Below are 9134 nucleotides of genomic sequence, written 5' to 3'. Positions count from 1 at the left end.
CTCCTCGGTCACCTCAGGAAGCATGCCTGCACGCGTGGGGTCCACCTTGGGTGCCCTTATCACCTTGCATCAAAGGCCTTGAGGCTTTGACATTATAGATGGGTGGACATTTAGTTATAAATACCAAAAGTTCCTCCCGCCCAGCCAATGTGGGATCAAGGCTTATGCCTGAAAATGCATCTTTTGAAGCAATCTCTGAGTTTTAATGGTGCCTTGCCATTTTTCTAAACAGATATTTCTCGAATTTCAATACCTATTGATTAAATCATTCACCAATGCTGGATTATTCATCTGATTTTGAATTTCAACTTCACGAATTGCAATCACAGCACCTACAAGTTTGTCACCAAGTAATCTCTTCAGAACTTCATTCTTTTAAGAGCTATGACAGCCTCATCCAATGATTTGGGTAGCCTGTACGTAGTGCCTTCTTTCATTTCTAGATATTGAGTGTGAGAATCAGCTGCTACATTAACCACATTAGACTTCATAATTTGGGTCGTATCTTCATCCAACTTATAGAAATTGATTGCATTGCCTCTTAAGATTTTCTGTGCAGCTTCAATAGCTTCCTAAATGGAAAGATCCCCACCATCACAAGCATCGAGAAGAACATATGTAATTACTTCACGTGCCCATTTGGTGCCAAGGTAAAAAGTTTCAGGAAATGCATATCCATCTATGTTGAACATCACTTTGTTCAATGGAGCCAGTTCTAAAAGTTCCTTAACTGCAGAGCACATCCCATAAACACTAAGTTTTGGTATTGCTAGGCCAAAGTCCAAAAAGACCTATGGATAAACGGAAGCCAAATAGGATGCTTCCTTTGAATATGGATAAGATGCATGAAAAATAACAATACGACAATTTTTAAAACGATCATCTTCCAAGATTGGCCGAAGATGGAGAAGATTTGCAAGTCTTAAGTCCAAGTCCGTGTCTCCAAAACCTGTGTGTATTTTCATGGGAAGATTAGAGGAGGCAGCCACTTCCAAACTATGTGTGAAAATGTAATCAACAAAGTTTTTTTTGCGGATTCGTATTGGCACACTGGCATGTAAATCCTTGTGAAGACCATCATCTACCTCCTCACTTGTTACCAATGGGTTAATATTAAGACCACTGCAATATGCAGCTATACTTTTAAAACCAACAACATCTTTAGAGAGGGACTTTAGTGTTGATAGGAAGAGATTAGTAAAGTCCCCTAGCATCCATGTCGTGCCATCAAGAGGATTGGGCACTTATGCCTGCCAGTTTTTTTTTGGGTAACAACTAACTGCAATAATTACATGGCCAGTTGCAAGAGCGGCCATGAAAGAAACAAATCTCTGATCAAGATCACTTATTGGACTTTGGTAATCGCCATCTTCATTCTGTCCAATTTGGCCATGGAAAAACATCCTATCACAACAAATTCTCCAGTGTCCTGCAACCACTTTTTATGGTGTTTCTTTATACTAAGGAACCTGATTGCACCACCCATAAATGAAAATATACACCAAGTTTTATGCCTAATGAATGGTCATATATTCCCTAAACACTCATTAACTGTCTTTTTCCTGACTTTTGACTTGGTGATTTGCATCATTATTTGAATATTCTAAAATTCCCCCAATAAACAAAAATTGCCAATAAAAACAATGCACGGGCATAGGCCAGGTCGGGCCCCAAAGTGGGTCCAACTAAAAAAAAATTTGTTTTCATGCAAATAACCTTTGAAATGCCTCATGAACCTTAAACGTACCTCTGGAATCGATCGGCACTGTTTTCGGATCATCAGACTGAGTTTCACAACTTTCAGGCACTTGCGCCACATTTTTGCATTTAATCGCGAAGACGTGATTTTCAAAGTGGTCAAAACACCTTTCTGGACCTCACCATCTGACAGGCGTGTACTCTAATATACAATAATGAACTCTACTAAACATTTTTTCAAGATGAGTCCCGAGTGAAGAGATATTAATTGGCAAAAATGACCAACTGGCTTTGTCGACACTGCGGACCTGATGAAGTCAATGTTCTGGCAACACATGATGCCTTTCTCAAAAATATCAAACGACCTTCGTAGACCCTCAAATTTGAAACATAGGTACCTTGAAGTAAATATTAAATCTTTGAATTCTCAATTCGACCAAAAGTATGACTGGGTGCAAATGGTGCGCTCATGAAAATGGCTACATTAACTGATATAACACTGAAAGTACGGATCACTAAAAATGATAGCTCAATAGACCCTTTTGAAAACCGATCAAACAGATTGGTAGAGGCTTGAAATTTGAAACATGACTCATCATTTATACCAAAAATAGCCCAGAACAAACATTCTGGCATAGCACTCAGTGAGGCAACTTTTACACTTATGCGAAACAGGGCTCCGACTAGGTGTTGAAACAGGGACTTGTCAAACCACACAAATTGCAAACTGATTTGGCTTTGAAAACTAAGCAAATGGATTCATAAGAGCTTGAAATTTTGCAAGATAACTCAAATTTATACACATAATCCAATCCATTTTTAAATTCATCATGACAATCAACAGGGCAAAAGATATAAACACCCAAAGTAGGCTATTCAATAAAATCTGCATTTGTGCCTAAAATGCACTTTCAGCTTGCCCCTTGAAATGGGTACCTGATACACTTATCCAAATTGAATTCTGAAAGTTGCACATCACCGAATAGGCCAAATGAAAGGTGTACAACAATTTTCCAAGCCTTACCCCTTGAAAAACAACTGGCTCCATTTTACCCTCTCTTTAACTAGGCCATTCAAACTCACTCATTTGGAAATGCAAAGCAAAAATTTGAATTGGGCCTCAAAACTTGACTCAATTTTAATGAGTCCCAACACTGGTATTGCATGCTAGAACTAAGAACATTGAGCTCAAGTATCATTTCTTGAGAGAGAAGGTTCAGAATAAGGAGGTTGTACTATAACATGTTTCCAGTAAGGAGCAGCCAGCAGATATATTCACTAACCCTTACCAAAAACTATATTTACCATTTTGAGAGGTGAATTAGGGGTTCTTCTCCTTCATGAATTCAACTAAAGTTGTGTGCTCCACATCAGTCAGGTACTACAGTGTCAAATCCTTTAGGATTGATGTGTTGAAGGATGCTACTCCATAGAGGGAGTAGCATAGTGGAGAATGGAAGCTTGTGCCTCCACTTTGGCATTGTTGTCAAAGGGGGAGAATATATCTAATGTATGGGGAGAAGATGATGCAGAATACACTAGTCTATGATGTTTACAGTTGCAATGCTACACTGAGTATTGCCATCAATGCCAAAGGGGGAGATTGTTGGCATATGATGAACCGACATGTTGATATAATGATAATGTATGTTGTCACTGATGTCAATAAGTGCAAGTGAACCTATATGCATATTGGAAGAAGTTGGTGAACCGGTATGAAGAGATGCAGTGAATCGGTGTCGGGATTTCACAGAGTGTGACTACAGGTTGGTAGTCTCAGCTCTAGGGTTTCTAGTTTGGCAATCTCGCTATTCTGTGATGAGTTATCTAAGAGATGAAGATGATATCATGATGCTATGTCATCTTTGTGCATGTAAAGGATTTCCTTTAGGATCTTGCATGTGAAGATCGACTGCATTAAATGTCTACCTCGGGAATGAACAAACTTCTTAGTGGTATGAGAAGAAAGCGTGATGCGTTACTGATTTCTATGTGCGGTGAAGAATGGACGATGGAGAATGACTTGTGATCTATTTGAGATTGTTTCATTCTATGAAAAGTGTTTGGATGGTCAAGATTGGACCGCCTGTAATTGTAAACCTAAATGCTTAGGGTTTAGGGTTTATGCTACTGACTTAATTATTGTCTATAAGGTTGATGATTTTTGCTATTTTAAGTTGTTGGCAAATGTTGTGTATGTATCCAAGTGATGAGATACATGTCAAACCAATGAGAGAAAACTGCAAAGTGTGGTTGTAGAGTAGAGGAACTGAAAAGGATCTACCTTAGCAAATAGTGTTGTTATCATATCAAAGCTTTACTTGTTATCTTCTAACTATTTCAATAGAAGGAAAATTCCTTTGTCGGGTAGCTTTAACAGACTTACTGTAAATCCTCTAACCAGGTGACTCAAGTTCATTGAGTTCTTTAAATCCTCTAGCAAGGTAACCTTTAACAGGGTTTTAACCTTTAACAAGGTATAGAGCCATCCCTTAACTGGGTGATCTTTAATAGGATTGGTTCCTAGGAGAACCTTATTTTAAAGTCTTTAACCAGACTAGGCTCCTAACAGAACGAGATTCAAAAGAGTTCAAAAACAAGCTTGTGGGTATTCATCCCCATCATGGTTTTTCCCATTTGGGTTTCCACGTGAAAAATCTGTGTGTCATGAGTTGTGCATTTTTCATATGATGATTAAGTATTCTTTGTTTAAGTGATTATGCATGCAGAGCTAATGGTTATGGTATTGTTGACACACCACATGCATATGTTTATGGGTAAAGTAGTTATCAATTATTAAATGTATTTGAAGTGTTCAGACTTACCGGTCTATGTTGTTTGAAGTCTTACTATGTTTAACCGGCATTGCCATGCTTAAGTTCAGTGATGAAGACAACCGGTTAGTGTTGTTTTAGCTTGATAAGTTGTTGGAAATTTTTTGTCTATACTGATTCACCCCCCCCCCCCTCTTAGTACCATTTAGGGTATTTTTTGTTCATAATTATTCATCAGATGTTCTCTCATCATCTTGTGTCCTTTGTGCCATGAATAGATGTGATTTATTTTTATCTTCATTGTAGCAACTAACAGGTCTACTTTTATCATCTCTACAATTATCTTCTACATAAATCTTCTTGCTTCCACAATCTGATTCAGCGGTGCATGGTTCATCTCCATAGAGTTTCTTCAATGTGTCTCATGTGCTCTTTGTAGACTTGCATCTATCCACCTTTGAAGATGCATCATCAGAAAGCTCATGGACGATAGCCCTCATCGCTTCAAAATTACACTCATAACTTATTTTTGCTTCAAGATCAGTAGGAGGACTAGTAGGAACATAGTAACCATTTACAACTGACATCCAAACATCATAGCCTAAGGCAGACAAATAGACTTCCATTCTATAGGACCAAATGGAATATTTTGAACCATCAAACATAGGTACAGGGATTGACTCAAATTTAACCATTGTTCTCACAAACCAAAATCTACCCAAGCTGGAGAAAGCTTTTCAACTAGGGAACTTATGGCTCTGATACCAATTGAAGGAACACAATGGACCACTAAGGGGGGGATGAATCGGTTGTAACCAATAAAAACTTTTACCTTCTAAAGATCTAAGCTACAATAAATTTAATCACAAAAACCATGAGCAGAGATATTTAACAGATCAACACACACACATAAAAGGAACATCACCTAACACTAGATGTATGAGTAAAACCCAATGTGGGAAAAACCATGGTAAGAATAGCTTCTCGAGTCTACTACTCTAATCTAGCCTCACAATAAAATCACTGGCTACAACTTTTAAGGGCCTTAACCCAAAGGAGCACCAACCCCAAGCTTTAGGGAACGGACCCAAGGAGCACCAACCCTTATTATGAGCTTCTAATCAAAGCAGAACCTACCCCTACTTTGAGAACTGACTCAGAGATTATAATGAATGTCATTACAAATAAAAGTTATATACCTTGTTCCAAATGACGTTTTGCAACACCTTACTGATCTCCTCTCTTTTTTATCTCTTCTTCTCTATTATTTACTCTCTATTTATCTTTGCTCTTGATCTCTCCTCTTTGCTCTCTGTCTTCTGCTCGGGTCACTTCTCCTCCTCTTCCCTTCTTCATTTTTGCCTTGGCTCTACATACATTGGCTTTTTCTACTCTCTCACTTGGTCTCTATTGCATTCTCTGCTCTCCTTTTTCACCCTGTAACTACAACGTACCACTCTTTGTTCTCTCCTGCCTTTATCTCTTCTTTCTTCGTGTGTATGCAAACAACACTTAGTTTTTTGCCTTCCTTTGACTCTATGGTTGTTGCTTTCCTCAAAACATACTACAGGCTCAACTGCATGTTCACACCGTTATCTCTCTACAAGCCAACTACCCCCATCAAATTACATTCACTACTCTTCACTTCTCTTCACCATTTCACTTATCATAAACACCTGCACAAGGTCAATCTGATCTTAACTCATCACAAATCAAACAAGATCTATTTGCTTAGGAATGTGCAGGATAAGAAATCCTATTGCCTTTGGCTTGTAATTCTTATCCTGCGACCCCATTCAATAGGTGAAATTCCTTGCAGGATAAGGCTTCTTGTGAACCCTTTGATATTCCTTATCCCGCGGCTCCTATGAATGCTCCTTGTCCCACATGATCCTTTTGTTGTTATGAAGTGTCTGTGGGATAAGCTTTTCTTTATATTTTCTTTAGACTTCTTATCTCGCAGTGCTTTACTACTACCTCAAATGTGCCATGAGATAACACTTCCTCTTAAGTAGTGTCATTCTCTTATCCCACAAGACAAAGAATTTCTGCCAAAAATGCTCACGGGATAGATTGTTCTTCATATTTCTCTTTGACATTCTTAGCCCGCACAATAGTGACATTCAAGAAGACACTTAAGTGAATCTTTTGAGCACGTGGAAACTTTCTATGGGTAACACGATCATGCGAGGTGGGCCTCTCTAGGGGATTTTAAGACTTTGAGGTATGGGGATTTTTGCAGCAATTAGGAAGATAATAAAAATTAAAAGTGTCGGTCTCAAGCAGTGATTTATAAAACGTAGGGGTAGTAAACAAACAGTAGAAAATCCTCCCAACTATGACTTAAGACCGGGTCACCAACAAACACAAGTCAACTCCAAAATATAACACAACCTGGGGAGATCAAAGGGAAAATGGAGCAGGACAAAAACCCTTTTAAAACCTAAACCCTAGGGATTGAGAATAATAGGAAAGGCACAATTAAAAAAGCCAATTTTTATCACTTCTAACAATGGTTCTTGCTTGGGGACATTTGACCTTCCAAGTCAAACTGAGGAACCAGATCTCTGGGATAGCAGACCATTCAAAAACTCTGGAATACTTAATCTGCAACCTGCAAGTTGACCTTCTTGGTTGACATCAATGGAACTCTTCTTCAACTTCACCAAATCATCCTTGCACACACACATGTTGACATCAATGACAACTTCAATGCCAACACATAGCAGTTGTCAAGCTAACTCTATCTCCTTAAATCATCATTAAAATTGTCCTCATTCTCATAGCATTAAACTAAGTCAAATCTTTAGCATCTACCGCTTTCTCCAAAGACACAAAATGTGAGTCTACTGCATTAAGCATGCTTCTAAGCTTACAAGAGGGAGTATCATCTGAATAAGGCTTAAAGGACGGCAATTTTTTCTCCAATACATTTGTGTCAAAATTTATCCTCTTTATTTGCGGTGTGAGACTTGAGTAAGTCCTCACTTTCTTTTTCTTGAGCAAGATTTGCTAGCTTCAATGCTTGGATGGGAGATAATGAGCTCAAATCTATTGGTCCTTGACTGAAATCATCTAAGTTGATGACTATCTATTTTCCCTTGCCTGCTATAGTGTCTCTTGCCACTATCACTGGAGCCTGATCATCCTCTTCTCCTTTCTCCTTATCAGCCACTTTTGCATCTGCATCTTTCACAACATCTTCACCCTTCTCTACATCAACCTTTCCCTTTCCTTCATCATCTTCTCCAATCTCCCCAGCTGCCTTTATTGAAACCACCTCTGTCTCCGGAGGATTTTGTTCAGCTTCACTAGAGAGTCCAACATTCTAATCATCAATAACTGTAGTATGTTCATTTGTTTCCTCTATTGGAATGGCTTTCTCAGTTGGTTGATCAGGAACCTTTGTTTGTACTTCCAAAAGGGAAGTGTCTTCATGTGTCTTCTCTTTCGGTTGGGTGTCATCTTTCACCAAGTTTACATCATATATGTTCTCTTTCAAAAATTGCCTCAGAATATCCTCTATTTCCTTCCTTACTTTATCTATTTTTCCAAACATTATTTTATTAACCCTAATCTTTCTTCTAAATCTGCTCTTGGCAATATTCAACAATCTGGCTATTTCACCTTTCGATATCATGGAACACAAATTAACCAAAACATATTCCTTTAACCTTTTATCATCAAGACTAGTTGTATGCCTTCTCGCATCCAAAATCTCCATATAAGCTCTTGGGTATCATAGATGGTAACTCTATTAATGCTTTGCTATAAACATTCATATACTACACAATAGCTTCTTTTATAGCTCTTTGATCATTATCATCATAGTTTACATAATATACTAATATGTTCTTCAAATTTCCTTCTTTCACTACCTCATCAATTATTTCACCTAATGACATTGGGGGCACAACATTATAAGTTCCTTCTATCTTCCAGACTCTATAGCTTCATCAAGCTTGGACTTAGGCTTTCTGCTAGATCTAGGTCTTCTGGATGGCTCAGCTTCTATCCTTGGCTTCTTGGTCGGTCGGGCTCCACTGGACTGAGGCTTCTTCACTACCCTAGTAGAGGTATCATTCTTCTTCACCTCTCTCACTGCTTCATTAGACTCTATCTCTACATCTGCAATAGTGGCTGCAAAGTATACCCTTTTAGGCTTCTCCTTCTTCCTCTTTTCTTCTCCACCAGTTGACTTGGCTTGAGGCTTGGGTGGAGTGACAGGCTTCTGAGCATCGGAGGTAGGTGTTGACTTGGTTTTCCTTGTCTTGGTTTTCTTGGGAGGAGTGGAGATTGGTTTTGTCTTCTTAGGCTTTACCATGTCCTCCTCTTTAAGAATGTTTGGTTCCCTATCCCTTTGCATAGCTTCCTTTGTTATTCCCATTTTCTCTGCAAGCTCTTGTACTTCTTTTCTGACCTTCCTCTTCCTTCCAAGCTCAGTGAATTTTTTATGTAGGTCTAGACTTTTCTCCTTGTAAGTACCGAACCTCTTTTCTTTCTCATCTACTGGTTTACTTAGAAGATGTTGAGCATATGCATCAAGATTTTTTCCATCCACTTCATATCCCATGGGCATGATCCATGTTGTTCTTGGTTCTAATGCCTCCATATGGTATTGATCTTTGTCTACCATAAAGCATATGGTATCCTCATATTTTT

The 9134-nt window shown here is 38.5% G+C and overlaps 1 pseudogene; it reads right to left on the bottom strand.

Moving 5' to 3' along the window:
* Nucleotides 1–359: 359 nt before the first annotated feature.
* Nucleotides 360–8859, bottom strand: LOC131859288 (uncharacterized; annotated as a pseudogene).
* Nucleotides 8860–9134: the final 275 nt, after the last annotated feature.

Source organism: Cryptomeria japonica, chromosome 10 (assembly GCF_030272615.1).
Source record: "Cryptomeria japonica chromosome 10, Sugi_1.0, whole genome shotgun sequence".
In the NCBI taxonomy this organism is placed as follows: Eukaryota; Viridiplantae; Streptophyta; class Pinopsida; order Cupressales; family Cupressaceae; genus Cryptomeria; species Cryptomeria japonica.
The sequence above is the reverse complement of the archived record's forward strand: the minus strand, read 5'-3'. Positions and strand labels throughout refer to the sequence as shown.